We start from the raw sequence: 17980 nt of genomic DNA, 5'->3' as shown, positions 1-17980 counted from the left end.
CAAAAGACACGCTGATATTACTGAGTTCTGCAATTGTGGCAACAAGATCAGAGCGTGTATACAGCTTACAGGCTCTTAATTCGACGCTTCAGAACTACAGTACTGTGCAAGTGCCACCCTATTGGAGGGGAGGATATGAAAAACTTAAAATTTGTTATTCAAGGATTAACTTTTGTTGTGTCGGCAGATTGGCCAACACAACGTACACTAATTTATAGAGGAGGCCGAAATGCACGCTTCAACTCACGCCGGCTTGTGTTAAGTCTGAAACGGGATACGTAATGAACGCTATAAAGGAAAGTACGTAGCTGCTGGAATACTTAACTTTAATCCATCATTTGTATACAGCATTCTTGATGATACAAGTGAGACTCTATCTAGAAATGGTTTATGGCGTCTTGCCAGGTCGTAGCCATGGACTTAGCTGAAGGCTATTCTAACTATCTCTCGGCAAATGAGAGAAAGGCTTCGTCAGTGTAGTCGCTAGCAAAGTCGTCGTACAACTGGGACGAGTCCTAGTACGACTCTCTCGACCTGCCGTGTGGTGGCGCTCGGTCTACAATTACTGACAGTGGCGACACGCTGGTCCGAAATGTACTAATGGACCGCGGCCGATTTAAAGCTACCACCTAGCAAGTGTGGTGTCTGGCGGTGACACCACAACTTGTATGCTTGGAGTGTGCTACTGTGGACATAATTCCCAGCACTGGATGCTGGGCTTAGCATGGCTCTCACAGTAAGGATCGCTGACGGACGAACGCCGTCGCAGTCCGTAACCAACAGAAATGTAGGAAAGGATGACGTGCGGTCTCGGACGCCTGTAGCATGGTGCTTGGGTTCCGTCTCCTGCTCTGCTGTGCTGTGCTCCATTCGGGACTTTCCCGTAACGGACCCGTCCAAACTAATGGCGGCTCCCTAGGTGCGCCATCTTATTTCCTTTAAGATTTAATAAACATCAACGAGTTATGTCTGTGTTTCTTATTTAGTAACTTAACTATCCCGGATGTCCACGTAAAGATCTATAATCCTACACAGGATTAATTCGGACAGCACATTTCAGCAGGAGAAGCTTCTACTGTCTGGAACTTATCTAACAGACCTTTTCCACGGAAGTAGTGGGAATGAATGAGGACAGTCTATTTCAGACATGCATGTCTGAAGGACATTGCAGAGTATATGGTAAAAACACAGACACTGCAAGATACGATTTCATGGCAAGAGAAGGCCACGACAATAATCGCAAGTCTCCCTCCCTGAGCAGTGATCACAGCAGTTGTGCGATCACAGGACGTAGAAATAAGGTGACCTAAACAAGTATGGGTCGCTGAAGCGGGAAATCCTGGTTCGAATCCTGGCCCGGCACAAATTTTCATTATCACCAATACGTTGTTCAGCTGTATTCGCAATTGCGAATACATTTCTTGTATTTCATAGATGCATGCATTTCTGAAGGATATTGCAGAGTACATCGTAAAAACACAAGCACTGCAATATAGCAACGCATTTGCCTTGAACGATTTTGGGGTTGGGGTTGTTTTGGGGGTGGAGACCAGACAGCGAGGTCATCGGTATCATCGGATTAGGGAAGGACGGGGATGGAAGTCGGCCGTGCCCTTTCAAAGGAACCATCCCGGCATTTGCCTGGAGCGATTTGGGTAAATCACGGAAAACCAAAATCAGGATGGCCGGACGCGGGATTGAACCGTCGCCTCCCGAGTGCGAGTCCAGTGTGCTAGCCACTGCGCCACCTTGCTCGGTGAACGATTTAGGTAAATCAAAGAAAACCTGAATCAGAATTATTGGATGCGGCTTTGAACCTCGCTTATGGGGAATATCAGTCAAATATAGTAAGCCCTGGGCCACCACGCTTAGTGAAACCCAATGACGCCCGACGACAGTAGCCGTAAGCGAGGGTGACGTACAGAAAACTGTACTTTTGTCATTAAGGTCCAATTTGATACCGTAACTCGTTGAAATTCCCGAAGTCGAACACAACTACGAGGGTGAGATGTCTCTCGTGCAGTGCACGCGTCAAAATCGCTACCCCTGTAATATTTGCGGATTGATTTTGTTCATCTCTACAGTAAACGCATCGCTGTAGTAGTTCGACGCTGTATACGGACTGCGCTTTCACGGTACGACAAACCACATTTATGAAGGCGGTGAAATTACATTATTGAATAATATGAAGTCAATCAGACATACTGTTCTCTAAAGGCAACCATTGGTATGCTACACATGATGCTGTAGGCGCGTCTACGGCTAATTCTCAGATATTCTGTTTAAATTCCATAAATTGCTTTTTATGTCCCGTAAATTTCACATCATTTGCATCCTTTCTTCACGTTGCTGAAATTTTCACGGACGGCTGTTCGTCTCTCTGTATGTGAATGTTATATACTGTGTGTGTAACGTGGAGGTAACTGGAGAACTATGAGCACTTCTTAAAAGAAACAAGTATTATTTTCAATCTTCAAATCAGCGATTAGGAGCTGCTCGTGGCGTTTCTCAGAAAAAAATATTCTCAAATTAGAAACAACATTGGCAGAAAACAACTTAGGATGTAAAGTCCAAAGACAAGTAATGCGAAGGGGCGTCGGGGTTTCATAAAAACGACACAAAAACATTCTGTCCGTACGACTATTTTGGCGAAAGTCAATGTTTACTCAAATACTTGTTGCTCATTATTATTGGTTGCTAGGGATTACCTTTCTTTCTGAAGTTCCAATCTTTATTATCGTCTCACGAAACTGAAGCCCTCATTTATTGTTCCGCAAAACGATTTCACTTTGAGAAATTAAATTTTTCAAATGGTTCAAATCTCTCTGAGCACTATGGGACTTAAAATCTGAGGTCATCAGTCCCCTAGAACTTAGGACTACTTAAACCTAACTAACGTAAGGACATCACACACATCCATGCCCGAGACAGGATTCGAACCTGCGTCCGTAGTGGTCGCGCGGTTCCAGACGCAAGCGCCTAGAACCGCTCGGCCACACAGGCCGGCATTAAATTTTTCCAAAATTGTGTTTCACAGCAAGATTGCTGCTACAACAGCACGTACTTGTGTGTGTGTGTGTGTGTGTGTGTGTGTGTGTGTGTGTGTGTGTGTTTGTGTGTGTGTGTGTGTTTGTGTGTGTGTGAGGGAGATCAAACGCCGAAGTGTCTGAAAATGGTAAGAGCTGACACGTCAAGATGAGCCATTGAATTTTCAGGAGTGTGTGTTTGTTATTGTTTTAGGCTCATATCGAGCATCTCTTAGATGACGTGAGGTATGAACAACGAGCAAAACAGTAGGCTGAAACATCAAAAAAATACATCCATTTCCAAAATACATTTTTTTGCATTTATTTATAAATCGTTCTGTAGCAACCAAATAGCAAAATCTAAATATTCATCGCTTACTTAAATTTGTCGTTTTATTGTTGATATTGAGGATCAGAATCATAAGGAAAAACATCTTCCACAATAATTTCTGAGGTAGACAAGAAGCCACTCGTCACAACAGGAAGCGAAATATTCAGTATTCTTCACGCGTTTGCAGCCATCAGTGTGCAACAAGCTGAAGCGCAACTCGTCAGTACACACTACATTTCGACTATCACGGGCTGCAACAATTGATGCAGCGTACTGCCTAAGTGGTAAGTATGGAGAGCGGCTTCTTAAAAATATCTACTGTCTGTGGTGACTGTACAAATTTTACGTCCTAGTTTAGTGAATTTGATCTACAAAAAATTAACAATTAAATTGCTTCGCTTGTCTGGCCTTCTTACTACAAAAATGCCGTACTTGTAATGGTTAAGTTTAGATCCCGCAGATCACAGTAACATAAACTTACTACCCATTAAAATTGCTACACCACTAAGATGACATGCTACAGACGCGAAATTTAACCGATAGGAAGAAGATGCTGTGATATGAAAATGATTAGCTTTTCAGAGCATTCACACAAGGTTGGCGCCGGTGGCGACACCTACAACGTGTTGACATAAGGAAAATTTCCAACCGATTTCTCATACACAAACGGCAGTTGACCGGCGTTGCCTGGTGAAACGTCGTCGTGATGCCTCGTGTAAGGAGGAGCAATGCGTACCATCACGTTTCCGACTTTGATAAAGGTCGGATTGTAGCCTATCGCGACATTGCTGCTCGCGTTGGTCTAGATCCAATGACTGTTAGCAGAATATGGAAACGGTGGGTTCAGGAGGGTAATACGGAACGCCGTGCTGGATCCCAACAGCCTGGTACCACTAGCGGTCGAGATGACAGGCATCCGCATGGCTGTAACGGATCGTGCAGCCACGTCTCGATCCCTGAGTCAACAGATTGGGACGTTTGCAAGACAACAACCATCTGCATGAACAGTTCGACGACGTTTGCAGCAGCATGGACTATCAGCTCGGAGACCACGGCTGCGGTTACCCTTGACGCTGCATCACAGACAAGAGCGCCTGCGATGGTGTACTCAACGACGAACCTGGGTGCACGAATGGCAAAACGTCATTTTTTCGGATGACTCCAGGTTCTGTTTACTGCATCATGATGGTCGCATCCGTGTTTAGCGACATCGAAGTCAACGCACATTGGAAGTGTGTATTCGTCATCGCCATACTGGCGTATCACCCGGCGTGATGGTATGGGGTGCCATTGGTTACACGTCTCGGTCACCTCTTGTTCGATCTGACGACACTTCGAACAGTGGACGTTACATTTCCGATGTTTTAGGACCCATGGCTCTACCCCTCATTCGATCCCTGCGAAACCCTACATTTCAGCAGGATAATGCACGACCGCATGTTGCAGGTCCTGTAGGGGCTTTCTGGATACAGAAAATGTTCGACTGCTGCCCTGGCCAGCACATTCTCCAGATCTCTCACCAAATGAAAACGTCTGGTCAATGTTGGCCGAGCAACTGGCTCGTCACAATACACCACCGACTACTCTTGATGAACTGTGTTATCGTGTTGTAACTGCATGGGCAGCTGTACCTGTACACGCCATCCAAGCTCTGTTTGACTCAATGCAAAGGCGTATCAAGGCCGTTATTACGGCCAGAGGTGGTTGTTCTGGGTACTGATTTCTCAGGATCTATGCACCCAAATTGCGTGAAAATGTAATCACAAGTCAGTTCTAGTATAATATATTTGTCCAATGAATACCCGTTTATCATCTGCATTGTCCGCCCCAGTAGCTGAGTGGTCAGCGTGACGGATTGCCGTCCTCCGGGCCCGGGTTCGATTCCCGGCTGGGTCGGAGATTTTCTCCGCTCAGGGACTGGGTGTTGTGTTGTGTTCCTCATCATTTCATCCCCATCCGGCGTGCAGGTCGCCCAATGTGGCGCCGAATGTAATAAGACCTGCGCCAAGGCGGCCGGACCTGCCCCGCGAGGGGCCTCCCGGCCAATGACGCCAAACGCTCATCATCATCATCATCATCATCTGCATTTCTTCTTGGTGTAGCAATTTTAATGGCCAGCAGTATATATTACAGTACAACTAAATGATTGTGTTATGAATGTGCAGGCTAAGCGTGAAGGGGTCAATGATACTGATCACATGGAGGGGGGAGGGGGGGATCTGGAGTCTCCGGGGTAACCCGAATAGCCTTGTCTCGATTATCCTCCTCCTCGTCCCCTTCCTCTTTCTTTAGACCCTTTGGTGGCCAGCATTGTTGAGAGTGCCTAGCTGCAGTGAGCGTAGGGATGGATGAGGAGCGTGTCACCCTGGGATCTACAGGTTCCTTCAGCCATTAGGTGGCGTTGGGCCCATGATCTGCAGATTTCTGGGAGAGGGATTCCGAGAAGAAGCTGCTCCTCCAGTATGGTGGGGAACTGGTTTCCAGATATGGCGCTGCGGAAACCACAAGAGAGGAGTGTGGAGGAATACCGGTTAACAGAAAAAAAAACTGAGGCAGTGGGAGTGATGACTGGGACTTCCGCGTAATTGGTCACAATATCAATAGGATATAGACGTTCATATTTTTTCCGTGCCTCAGTATACAAGAGGTGGTCAACAGCATTATACTCCTATATTTTTCTTTCTCTCTTGAAGGCTGGGGAAACTGGTGACAACGGAGGATCGTGTTCTGTGAAATTGACATGCAACGATGGTTGTTCACAAGGATTACCTTCGTGGAGTGATCGTTCACAGCTGCCGCATTTTGGGCCCGCCGTACAGTGGATGATGTACAGCGAATCGCCAAAGAAACTGGTATAGGCATGCGTATTCAAATACAGAAATATGTGAAGAGGCAGAATACGGTGTTCAGCAGTCGGCAACGACTATGTAAGTCAACAAATGGTCTGCGCAGTTGTTAGATCGGTTACTGGTACAACAATGGCAGGTTATCAACATTTAAGTTAGTTTGAACGTGATATTGTATTCGGTGCACGAGCTATGGGACACACCATCTCCGAGGTAGTGAGGAAATGGGGATTTTCTCGTACGACCATTTCACGAGTGTACCGTGAATATCAGGAATCCGGTAAAACATTAGATCTCCGACATCGCTGCAGCCGGAGAAAGATCCTGCAAGAACGGGACCAACGACGACTGAAGATAATTGTTCAACGTGATAGAAGTGTGACCCTTTTGCAAATTGCTGCAGATTTCAATACTGGGCCAGCAACAAATGTCAAGGTGCGAACCATTCAACGAAATATCATCGATATGGGCTTTCGAAGCCGAAGGCCCAGTCGTGTACCTTTGATGACTCACGACACAAAGCTTTATGCCTCGCTTGGGCCCGTCAACACCGACATTGGACTGTTGATGACTAGAAACGTGTTGCGTGGTTGGACGAGTCTCGTTTCAAATTGTATCGAGTGGATAGACGTGTACGGGTATGGAGACATGGGCCCTGCATGTCAGCAGGGCTCTATTCAAGCTGGTGGTGGCTCTGTAATTGTATGGAGCGTGAGCAGTCGGAGTGATATGGGATGCCTGATACGGCTAGACATGACTCTGACAGGTGAAATGTACGTAAGCATCCTGTCTGATCACCTGCATCCATTCATGTCCATTGTGCACTCCGACGGACGTGGGCAATTCTTGTATGACAATGCGACACTCCACACGTTCAGAATTGTTACAGAGTGGCTGCACTAACGCTCTTCTGAATTTAAACAGTTCCGCTAGCCGCCAAACTCCCTGGACATGAACATTATAGAGCATATCTGGGATGCCTTGCAAGGTGCTATTCAGAAGAGATCTCCACCCCCTCGTACTCTTATGGATTTATGGACAGCTGTGCAGGGTTGATGGTGTCTATTCCCGTCAGCACTAATTCAGACATTGGTCAAGTTTAGGTCACGCCGTGTTGCCGCACTTCTGCGTGCTCGTGGGGGCCTTACACGGTTTAAGCAGGTGTACCAGTTTCTTTGGCTCTTCAGTGTTTGACCTAAGCGTAAGCATCGGAAACAGCTCATGGGTGGTGGGATTTAAGGGCTTATTTTACACCTGTAAACCGTGATTTTAATTTGTTCCTGGAGGACAGTCTCTTCAAAGGCTATCTGTGCCTGTCTGATTATCCTTGCCCCTTTTGGACGCGTCTGAGAAAACGTATGCGTCGCTGGTTGCGGTTGGCCCATAGCTCATCGGTTTGAAGCATAAGGTCTCTGTGGAAGAGGATTACTTAGACGAAATTCAAAGTTTTGTCTTGGGTAATGGTCACTGATGTGTCACCCAGTCTGTCACATACCTGAAGAACAGTAAACTGTGCTGCAAAAAAGGCTTTAATCAATAATGATCCACTGTTCATTTTCCTCAAAGACTCAACTTTTTTCAAATTTACCTTCAATATGTTCCAAAAAAAGTTGCAGCTTTACCACAGCAAAAGTCTCCCCGTCAATTCAAATATGCCCTAAGAACTGGTAAAATTCTTCCGCTTTTAGGCATCTGGCTTACCCTCTTATCAATGTATAGCCAGGGTAGGTAAAGCACCGAAATGTCTAGACCTGTCTGATGAGTGGCCAGATCAGAATGGCCATTGTTTGTATGTAATTGGTTCTTTTTCATGTGCGAAACGCCTGTCCTGATCAAGGGATCTTTCCACAGGTGTCACCCTGCTGCAGAAAGGCCATTAGGCACAGGGGCTGTTAGCAGGAGCCCTGATGCCCCAGGAAGAAGGGCATCTACTCCTCGAACGCTTGGGGAGCTAGCAGCTCAGGCATCAGCAGTATGATCCCTGTTTTATCGGGTGGCTCACCCGAAAGGATACATAACGACCCCACCACGTCAGCTGGGCAGAACCTTGGGAATAGCCGGGTCAACATCAAAGGCTGCCAACATGAGAAAGTAAGAGAAGTAAGGATAGTTGTAGATGGAAGATGGCAGCGCAAGGAAGGAAGTAAGTGCCGTAATAGCTTAGTCCCCCATGCTCGTCACGAACGTACTCAAGAAAGAGAGTTGTGAGCCCCCTGAGAAGCTGGAAAGAATGATTCTGCCCATCTCCAGTAGTGTCAGGTGGGCGGCATCAACCGTGCCCAGAGAGCACCGCGGCTGCAGCAGCAGCTTGCAGTATAGCACCAGTTACTGAAAATGTCTGCTGCAAACCTGTCGTTTACATACAGCGGCAGATGACGAGAGACTAGTTCTAATGGCGTTCAATTTACCACGTTTTGATGTAGCTAGCACTGTGTATAAAAACCAAAATGTGAAAGACCGTGCTTGGAAGGAGACTGGAGAATTTGTCAAGAGATTAATAATGCTGTTGTGTTCACTCTGTTTAAACAACTGATGCCAGACTCGATCAATAGGTGAAAATTATGCCACGGCAGATTGTTTTCTACCTGGAAAATCGTAAGGAACTTCTTCAGAATTTTCGATCTGCATGTTCAGCATTCCCATGTATTAACACCGACATATCTTTATCACCACCAAATGTGAATTTTGCATATAGCCTTGCAACTGAATGTATCTGATTGTGTATGACTTGACAGGGTATCAAATTTTAGTTGATTCTAGGTTTTCAGGAAACAGATGTCAAGTACGAGTAAACCACTGCAGTCTATAAAGTACACTGACGGAATAACATCGCATCATCAAAAAATAATTAATTTATAATAATGAAATATCGGGAATACAGTTATCTAGGTAACATATTGGAGTTATTAACACTGCAAGGTCACAGGTTAATGTAAGCGCGAGATAAGCCACTGAAAATGTGAAATGTTGGTACATTAATAGCCACTGTAACCGCCAGAAAGTTGAACGCAAACGCGCATGCATTGTGTTCTACAGGTGCCAGACGTCCATTTGTGTGATGGAGTTGAATGTCTGATGCATTTGGTCGGTCAATAGAGAGACGGTTAATGCTGTTTTGGATGAAGTTGGGGTTGGCGTACGATGGTATCCTATATGGGCTCGCCGGAGACAGATCTGGTGATCGCGCAGGCCAAGGCAACATGTCGACACTCTATAGAGCATATCACATTGAGCTACAATAGCGGCATGTGTGTGTGCTTTATCCTGTTGGAAACGTCCAGTGTAAAGCTGCTCGTGAATGGCAACACAACAAGTCAAATCACCAAACTGACGTACAAATTTGCAGTCAGGTTACGAGTGCTCCTACTATCATACGAAATCTCACCCCAGACCGCAACTCCACGTGTAGATCCAGTGCGTCCAGCAAGCAGACAGGTTGGTTGCAGGGTCTGAACTGGCCGCCTCCTACCCAATGGCACCGAGGCAGAACCAGCTTTCTTCAGAAAACACAACAGACCTCCACCGTTCCCTCCAATGAGCTCTCGTTTGACGCCACTGAAGTCGCAAACGGCGATGGCTTAGGTTCAGTGGAATGCATGCTACAGTGGGTCTGGCTCTGAGCTGTCCTTGAAGTAATCGACTTGTAACAGTTAGTTGTGTCACTGTGGTGCCAACTGCTGCTCAAATTGCTGCTACAGATGCAGTACCATGCGCCAAAGCCACACGGTGAACACTATAGTCTTCCATTTCGGTAGTGCCACGTGGCCGTCCGGAGCCAGGTGTTCTTGCGACTGTACATTCTCGTGACCGCCGCTGCCAGTAATAATGTACAGTGGCTTCATTCCTGCGAATTCTTTCTGCAGTATCGCAGAAGGAACTTCCAGCTTCCTGTAGCCCTATCACACGACCTCTTTCAAACTCAGTCACTGTGGATAATGGCGTCTTGATGTTTGGTTTGTGGGGCGCTCAACTGCATGGTCATCAGCGCCCGTACAAAGTCCCAATTTGTACAGAGTCCAATTTTTTACACAATCCAATCTAGCCACTGTCACGAAAGAATATGATGATGATGATGTTTGGTATGTGGGGCGCTCAACTGCATGGTCATCAACGCCTGTACATAGTTACAATTTTTACACAGTCCATTTTCTTTTTACAATCTAATCTAGTCACGCTCTTAAATGATGATAATGAAATGATGAGCCAACACTAACACCCAGTCCCCAAACAGAGAAAATCACCAACCCGGCCAGGAATCGAACCCGGGACCCTGTTATCCAGAGGCAGCAACGCTAACCACTAGATCACGAGCTGCAGACTAATGACGTCTTTCTCGCCTGAAAGGCATTCTTGACTAACATCAACTCACCACGGGTAATCTAAATGGTAACTAACGCCCACGACCATTACAGCGTATATTTAAAGCAAAACAGATTTGCATCCTCATAGTGGCCCAACTAGCACCATTCTTATGCGACTGGCACGAAATTTGAATAAGCATCATTTTTCGGATGTGGAAACACGGCTACCAGCTTTAGTTTATGTCGCTCCTTCTTGGTGTTGCAATTTTTTTTCCGTTGGCGCATTTTGACTGTTCTTATCTGTTACGGCTAATTTTTCTTCAGGTGTTACTAAACAGAGATATCTATATGTTGAACCCTTTGAAAGATCTTATTTGATCAGATCTAGGACGTCATCAAACTGGGATGATCAACTTGAAAAGTTTGGCTAAATTTTTTTCGTCCCTTAATAAATGACGATTGAGGTAAGCCTTGTTCTAAAGATGGTATGTGTGTATTAGGGTTCCCACTATGTAACTGTTGGTGCACAATGTCTTCATCATCATCATCATCCAGCAGTAAGCACAACAATAAATAGCGCTCACTCATTTTGAAAAACATGCGTCTACTTCCACAAACGGTTCACGGCTGAAGCTATGAAAAACAGTGAGCTGCAGGATATTCGTGCATGGTACGTTAAGGCAGCCAGTGCCCTCAAATGAAACATTTCAACTTCTATTTTTCCCATGCTGTTGTGAGACGCAGGTCTCGATCCGGCTTTAAAAACAGCTACATTTGGTACGCAGAAATGTACTACCTAAAGTAGTACACTGCAAACTCTTCAAATTTTATGCGATGGATTACTTAAATTTTGTTGAGTCTGTCACGAACATCACTCCCACTGCGATGATTGCAGACGCCAGCTGCGTCATAAGAACTACACCTTAAGACCCTTCTATCCACTTATTCGAAATAAATAACACTGACGTAGGAAGCTCTATTTGCCCAAATGTCACCGCATGACAAACGCATTTCTCTGCTACATTTGAAGTTGCACACGCTCATACTGCGCCATTTGAAGTGGATGAGGGCTCTTGATCTCACGTTTCCATTTCGTTTCCTGAGCCTTCTCCGAAGTTGGCATAACACTGGCTATACCGGTCATACTGTTCAGATCACATACGTACATATTGTACACTGTTCCATAAATGGGGCAATGCAATCTTCATAAAAGTTATTATAACCTGAAATTAAAACATGTGACATTTCAACTGCGTGGGCTTAGCTGGAAGCTGTAGCACTACTTTCTCACGCTGTCTATAATTAAACACGCAGCAGAACCGATATCGGCCATCAATCTGAACTGCTTCCGTCAGTGCAGCCACGAAGCGTTGTCGTAGCAACCATTCCGGCCACGGTTTCCAATCACAGCTAATTAGGTCGTTGGACAGCTTAATCTCTATCGACCCACTGACCGCAGTCAGTCAACACCCACGCGTCTCTGCAATTACAACAGTGATAAACTGGGCTCAGCGAAATTCAGTGGCAAGATGTTTTACACAAACTGAACTTCAAAATTTTGTTTGGACTTCGAGCGAGAATCTACTGAGATTCCGAAAACATACTTAATTTGGAAGATTTCTTATTTCGTATTCTACATGCACGATACGCAAGAGGTATTATTTTAACTCGAATAGTTTTCTTCACTCGCTATTTTGGCGACATTGTCTGCATCACTCCATCACATTTTTACATTAAGTGGACAAATATTTATTATGAATTCAATCCGTAGGCTGATCACCAATTCACACTTCCACAATTTCCGTATTTCCTGAATACACTTTCTCAACCGATTGTCGTGATATTTTATCTAGCTGATTTATTACAGTGTTATCTGAACTGCACAATTCTTTTTTACGTTTGCATTGACCAATCAGGATTGCGTAACAACTTAAATTCCTGTTCTTTCTTTGTTGTTTCCAGTACTTCTCCATTTTTCTCGTTGAGTTGTCTTTCTTTCTTCTGTTAGTGTTGTTCCTGATTTCTTATTTCCTCTACCTTGAAAGCGTTCTAAATTAAGTATTTTATTGATAAAATGATTTCTTTCTTCATTTCACAGTATCTGACTTTTTTTTCTAGTTGTTTCCTCATGTCTGTAACGTATATTATTATCGATTTCTTTTTCGAGAAATACAAGAACATTTGTTTCGTTAGCCTATTCTCATTCATTCGCTAGAGATGTCCAAAGAAGATAAATATTCACATTAAGTCTTAATCTTGGTAAAAATCCAATTTGTATTTTAAAGAGCACGAGGTTAAACCTAGCGTTTGCACACAAATACAGGGACTGACACACTAGAAAATTAATAAGGCCGATAATCCACAAGAGAGAGGCTTAGAAGAACACCCTTCCCCCCCCCCCTTACCGCACGCACACACACACACACACACACACACACACACACACACACACACACACACAAAACGCGTTGCCTGCGTCAGAAACTAACGAGAACACAGTTAAGTAGACTGTATTTCATCTAAGTTACTAAAATACAGACACTAGGTAGCGTGTATTGGAATACCTACTTCAGTATATGATATTATATTATTTCTATACAAATGTACGCGTAGCTAGGTTTGATGAGCCTGAAATACCACAGAAATGGCGCACTGGTTGAGACAATGGACTCACACTTTAAGAAAGAGGGGGGAGGGGTTTCAGATTTCCAATCGGCCATCCATATATAGTTTTCCTTAGTTTCTGTACATTGTGGCAGTAATACTGCCAGACTTGGTCCCCATCCTCCTCCTAGCTGAGCTGCTCTGTCTCTAATGGCGTAGTCGTCGACGGCATGTTAAACCCTAATCTTCCTCCCTGAAATACTAAACGCAACCGTTTCAGTTTGTGTGCTGTATTGTGTAATCCAAATTTAAGACAGTTGGTTCATCTACATGTCTATGGATGTCACATAATGTTGTGGGAAGGTGAAAATCCTCCCTCCCTCCCTCCCTCCCTCCCTCCCTCCCTCCCTCCCCCCCCCCCCCAACCATAGCAGAACAATGTCTACACTATGCACGTCTGTCCTCTTCTAGAGTATTGCTCCGCTGTAATGGGTCCTTACGCGTTGGATTGTGGGACATAGAAAAAATTCAAAGAAGGTTATCTCGTTTTATATTATTGCGGAATAGGAGGGGGAGAGTATCACGGATATGATACACGCTGAGGTGGAAGTCCTTAATACAAAGCATTTTTCGTTGCGGCGATAATTTTACGAAAGTTCAATCACCACCTTTCTCGTCGGAATACGAAAATACGAGGATCGTTCAATAAGTACTGCCCTACATTAAAAAAAAACCTATTATTATACATATTGTTGGTGCTTTGCATTTGATGTTTGTTCTGTGCGCCGGTGAAGTTTCGTACTGTTCTGGCAGAGGGCAGTACCATAGTACAACGTCAAAATGGCCTCTACACACGACTCATGTTACAAACAACGTGATGTTACTGAGTTCTTGTGTGGAGAAAAAAAACCGTGGTGAACATCCATAAACGTTTGTGTGCAGTGTATGGCGATGCTGAAATTGATATGAGTACAGTTGAGCGATGAGTAAAGAAAGTTAAGCCACAGGAAATGCAGAAACACAGCTCCGTGATCAGCCACGCTTGGGACGTCCTGTCACAGCCACTGCTCCAGACATGCTGAATGGTACGGATGCCATTGTTCGCGCCGACCGGCGCATCACAACTCTACAATTGGCTCTACAGCTGTCGTGCAGCATTGGAAGTGCGTTTGCAATGATCGAGACTCTCGGATATTCAAAGAAGTGCTCACGATAGGTTCCACGATTGCTCACAACGGACCACAAGATTCAAAGAAAGGCCATTGCATCTGAATTGTTGGAGCGTTTCGAGACTGACGGAGAGTCCTTTCTGTCACGGTTCGTTACGGGGGACGAAAGCTGGGTGCACCACTTTGCGTCGGAAACGAAAAAGCAGTCCATGGAGTGGCATCATTCCCATTCACCACAAAATAAGAAATTCCAGACAACCCCCTCTGCCAGAAAAGTCATGGTGACAGTCTTCTAGGATTGTTATGGCGTCATGTGATGCCAAGAGGGTCAACCATCGATTAAAATCTTACTCCAACACGATAATGCATGATACACAGATCTGAGAACCCTGAAAGAAATCACCAAATTGGGTTTAACATCATTGCCTCATCCACCCTACAGTCCAGACATGATACCGTCGGACTTCCATCTCTTTGGACCACTTAAAGATTCTCTACAGAGAACATACTTTGAACTTTATGACAGTGTCAGTAATGCAGTGAGAACAAGGCTACGCCTTCAGGACAAGCGCTTTTACCAGCAGGGAATACATGCTCTCCCACAACGTATGGCGTACGGTCATAGAACGCGATAGAGACTACGTAGAAAAATAGGAAGTGGACAAGACAAGTTGATGTATATTGTCACCAAATTCTGACTCTTAACAATAAATATGTTCTGAGAAAAATGTGGGGTATTACTTGTAGTGCGATCCTCGTATTTTACTGACTCCCACCTACGTTGGGAGAAATGGCCATCATAATCAGATCAAACAAATCAAAGTTCACACGGACAGCGTTAGGTGTTCATTTTTACTGGATGTTCTTCGAGAGTGGTACGGTAGAGAAGTATTCGAAGTCGTTCTATGAAACCTTTACAAAGCACCTAAGTGTGAACTGCAGTGTAGTGATGTGTATGTAAATAGCACACATTCTCGTTGGTTGGTTGGTTGGCTGGCTGGCTGGCTGGCTGGAGGTTAAGGGACTGCACAGTGAGGTCATCCGTCACTCGGTCAAAAGGTAGTTCATGTGGAGTTACTGAATTCTGCCAGAAATTTGATCGAATTATGGAAGTGTTTGGGAGTGACAAGATTGAGGACTTGAAATTGGTATTGATGGCAGAGCTGAGAAATAATGCAAGTAAAAGTAAAAGTATATGGGTCAGGCCAATACCTAGGTCGGGGCAGATGAAGGGTTCATCTTTGGCGAGAAACCTTTACAAAGCACCTAAGTGTGAACTGCAGTGTAGTGATGTGTATGTAAATAGCACACATTCTCGTTGGTTGGTTGGTTGGCTGGCTGGCTGGCTGGAGGTTAAGGGACTGCACATCCAACCCCCGCCAAGCCGATTAAGGGCGAAGACAGCTGCAGAGTAAAGAATGCCTTCAAGCCAAGAGATCCGTAGCAGTAAAATTGAGAAGGCTGAAGGCGTAACTAACATCAGCTGGACCGACAAAAACAAAAGAAGATGAGATAAATTCTACATCTACACAGATACTCTGCAAATCACATTTAAGTGCCCGGCAGAGGGTTCATCAAACCACCTTCACAGTTCTCTATTATTCCAATCTCGTATAGCGCACGGAAATAACGAACACCTATATCTTTCCGTACGAGCTCTGATTTCCCTTATTTTATCGTGGTGATCGTTTCTCCCTATGTACGTCGTTGTCAACAAAATATTTTCGCATTCGGATAATTTCAGTGACACTCTCTCCCATATTTCGCGATAATACAAAACGTGCTGCCCTTCTTTGAGCTTTTCCGATGTACTCCGTCAGTCCTGTTGGTACGGATCCCACACCGCGCAGCAGTATTCTAAAAGAGGACGGACAAGCGTAGTGTAGGCAGTCTCCTTAGTAGATCTGTTACATTTTCTAAGTGTCCTGCCAAAAAACGCAGTCTTTGGTTAGTCTTCCCCATAACATTTTCTGTGTGTTCCTTCCCATTTCATTTGTTCGTAATTGTAATTCCTAGGTATTGAACTGAATTTACGGCGTTTATATTTTACTGATTTATCGTGTAACCGTAGTTTAACGGATTCCTTTCAGCACTCATGTGGATGACCTCACACTTTTCGTTATTTAGGGTCGACTGACAATTTTCGCACCATTCAGATATCTTTTCTAAATCGTTTTGCAGCTTGTTTTGATCTTCTGATGACTTTATTAATCGATAAACGACAGCGTCATCTGCAAACAACCTAAGACGGCTGCTGAGATTGTCTCCCAAATCGTTTATATAGATAAGGAACAGCAAAGGGCCTGCAACACTACCTTGGGGAACGCCAGAAATCACTTCTGTTTTACTCGATGACTTTCCAGCAATTACTACGAACTGTGACCTCTGTGACAGGAAGTCACAAATCCAGTCACATAACTGAGACGATATTCCATAAGCACGCAATTTCACTATAAGCCGCTTGTATGCTACAGTGTCAAAAGCCTTCTGGAAATCCAGAAATACGTACTCGATCTGAAATCCCTTGTCAATAGCACTCACACACCACTTCATGCGAATAAAGAACTAGTTGTGCTTCACAAGAACGATGTTTTCTAAACCCATGTTGACTGTGTGTCAATAGACCGTTTTCTTCAAGGTAATGCATAATGTTCGAACACAATATATGTTCCAGAATCCTGCTGCATACCGACGTTAATGGTATGGGCCTGTAATTAAGGGGATTTCTCCTACTACCCTTCTTGAATATTGGTGTGACCAGTGCAACTTTGCAGTCTTTGGGTACGGATCTTTCGTCGAGCGAACGGTTGTATATGATGCTAATGCATCAGCATACTCTGAAAGGAATTCAACTGGTATATAGTGTGGACCAGAAGACTTGAGAGGTCAGTAGGCGGATGCGGCCAGGAGTGTGTCCCCCATCCCTCCCACAGCCGTCTCTCCCCTGTCCGTTACAGACAAAGTGTTAAAGAGGGGAACAGCATCCACTATTCATCGGGGTGCCACCCCTAAAACGGAAAATAGGGTGCGGCAAGAAAAAGTCGCTCACCGCATCGAAAAGCAATTAAAACAGAATAAAAGAGGGGGTGACCGAGGCCGCTGGCAAAGTAGGCAGGGTCGAGGGTCCCCCAGTAAATGCCTCAACCCCAACCACACCGCCCCTGTAGTAGTTTAAAATGTTATAGCTGAGAAGTGGACAACGAGCTGAACTGTTCTCGAGTCGTCTGCCAATATCAGAGGCAAAGAATGAGAAAGATAGTATAGTGCTTAGCATGGAGAGCCAGAAGGAGGAGCATTGAACCAGGACGTGAACTATTGTCTATAAGGTAGGGACATTCACATTCGCGTGAACAAGACCCTCACGACATCACGTCTAACCTTGCAGGCCAAATATTGGTGATCCATGTATCTCCCATCAGAATCTGAGCGGATTAGTTTCGGGTGGGGCACAATTACACTAAATTATGTTCGTGACCTCTGCTATGGACACAGGGAAGCAAGGAAGCTTAAACCTTAACGTCGGTCGACAACCACATCCTGGGGAAGAGATAAACTCGAAATGGACGAGCATGTTTGGGGGCAATTTCAAAGGAAGGTTCAAATGGCTCTGAGCACTATGGGACTTAACATCTGTGGTCATCAGTCCCCTAGAACTTAGAACTACTTAAACCTAACTAACCTAAGGACATCACACACAGCCATG

The sequence above is a fragment of the Schistocerca cancellata genome, chromosome 4 (assembly GCF_023864275.1).
Source record: "Schistocerca cancellata isolate TAMUIC-IGC-003103 chromosome 4, iqSchCanc2.1, whole genome shotgun sequence".
NCBI classification, from domain to species: domain Eukaryota; kingdom Metazoa; phylum Arthropoda; class Insecta; order Orthoptera; family Acrididae; genus Schistocerca; species Schistocerca cancellata.
This window is presented reverse-complemented; position numbering follows the sequence as displayed.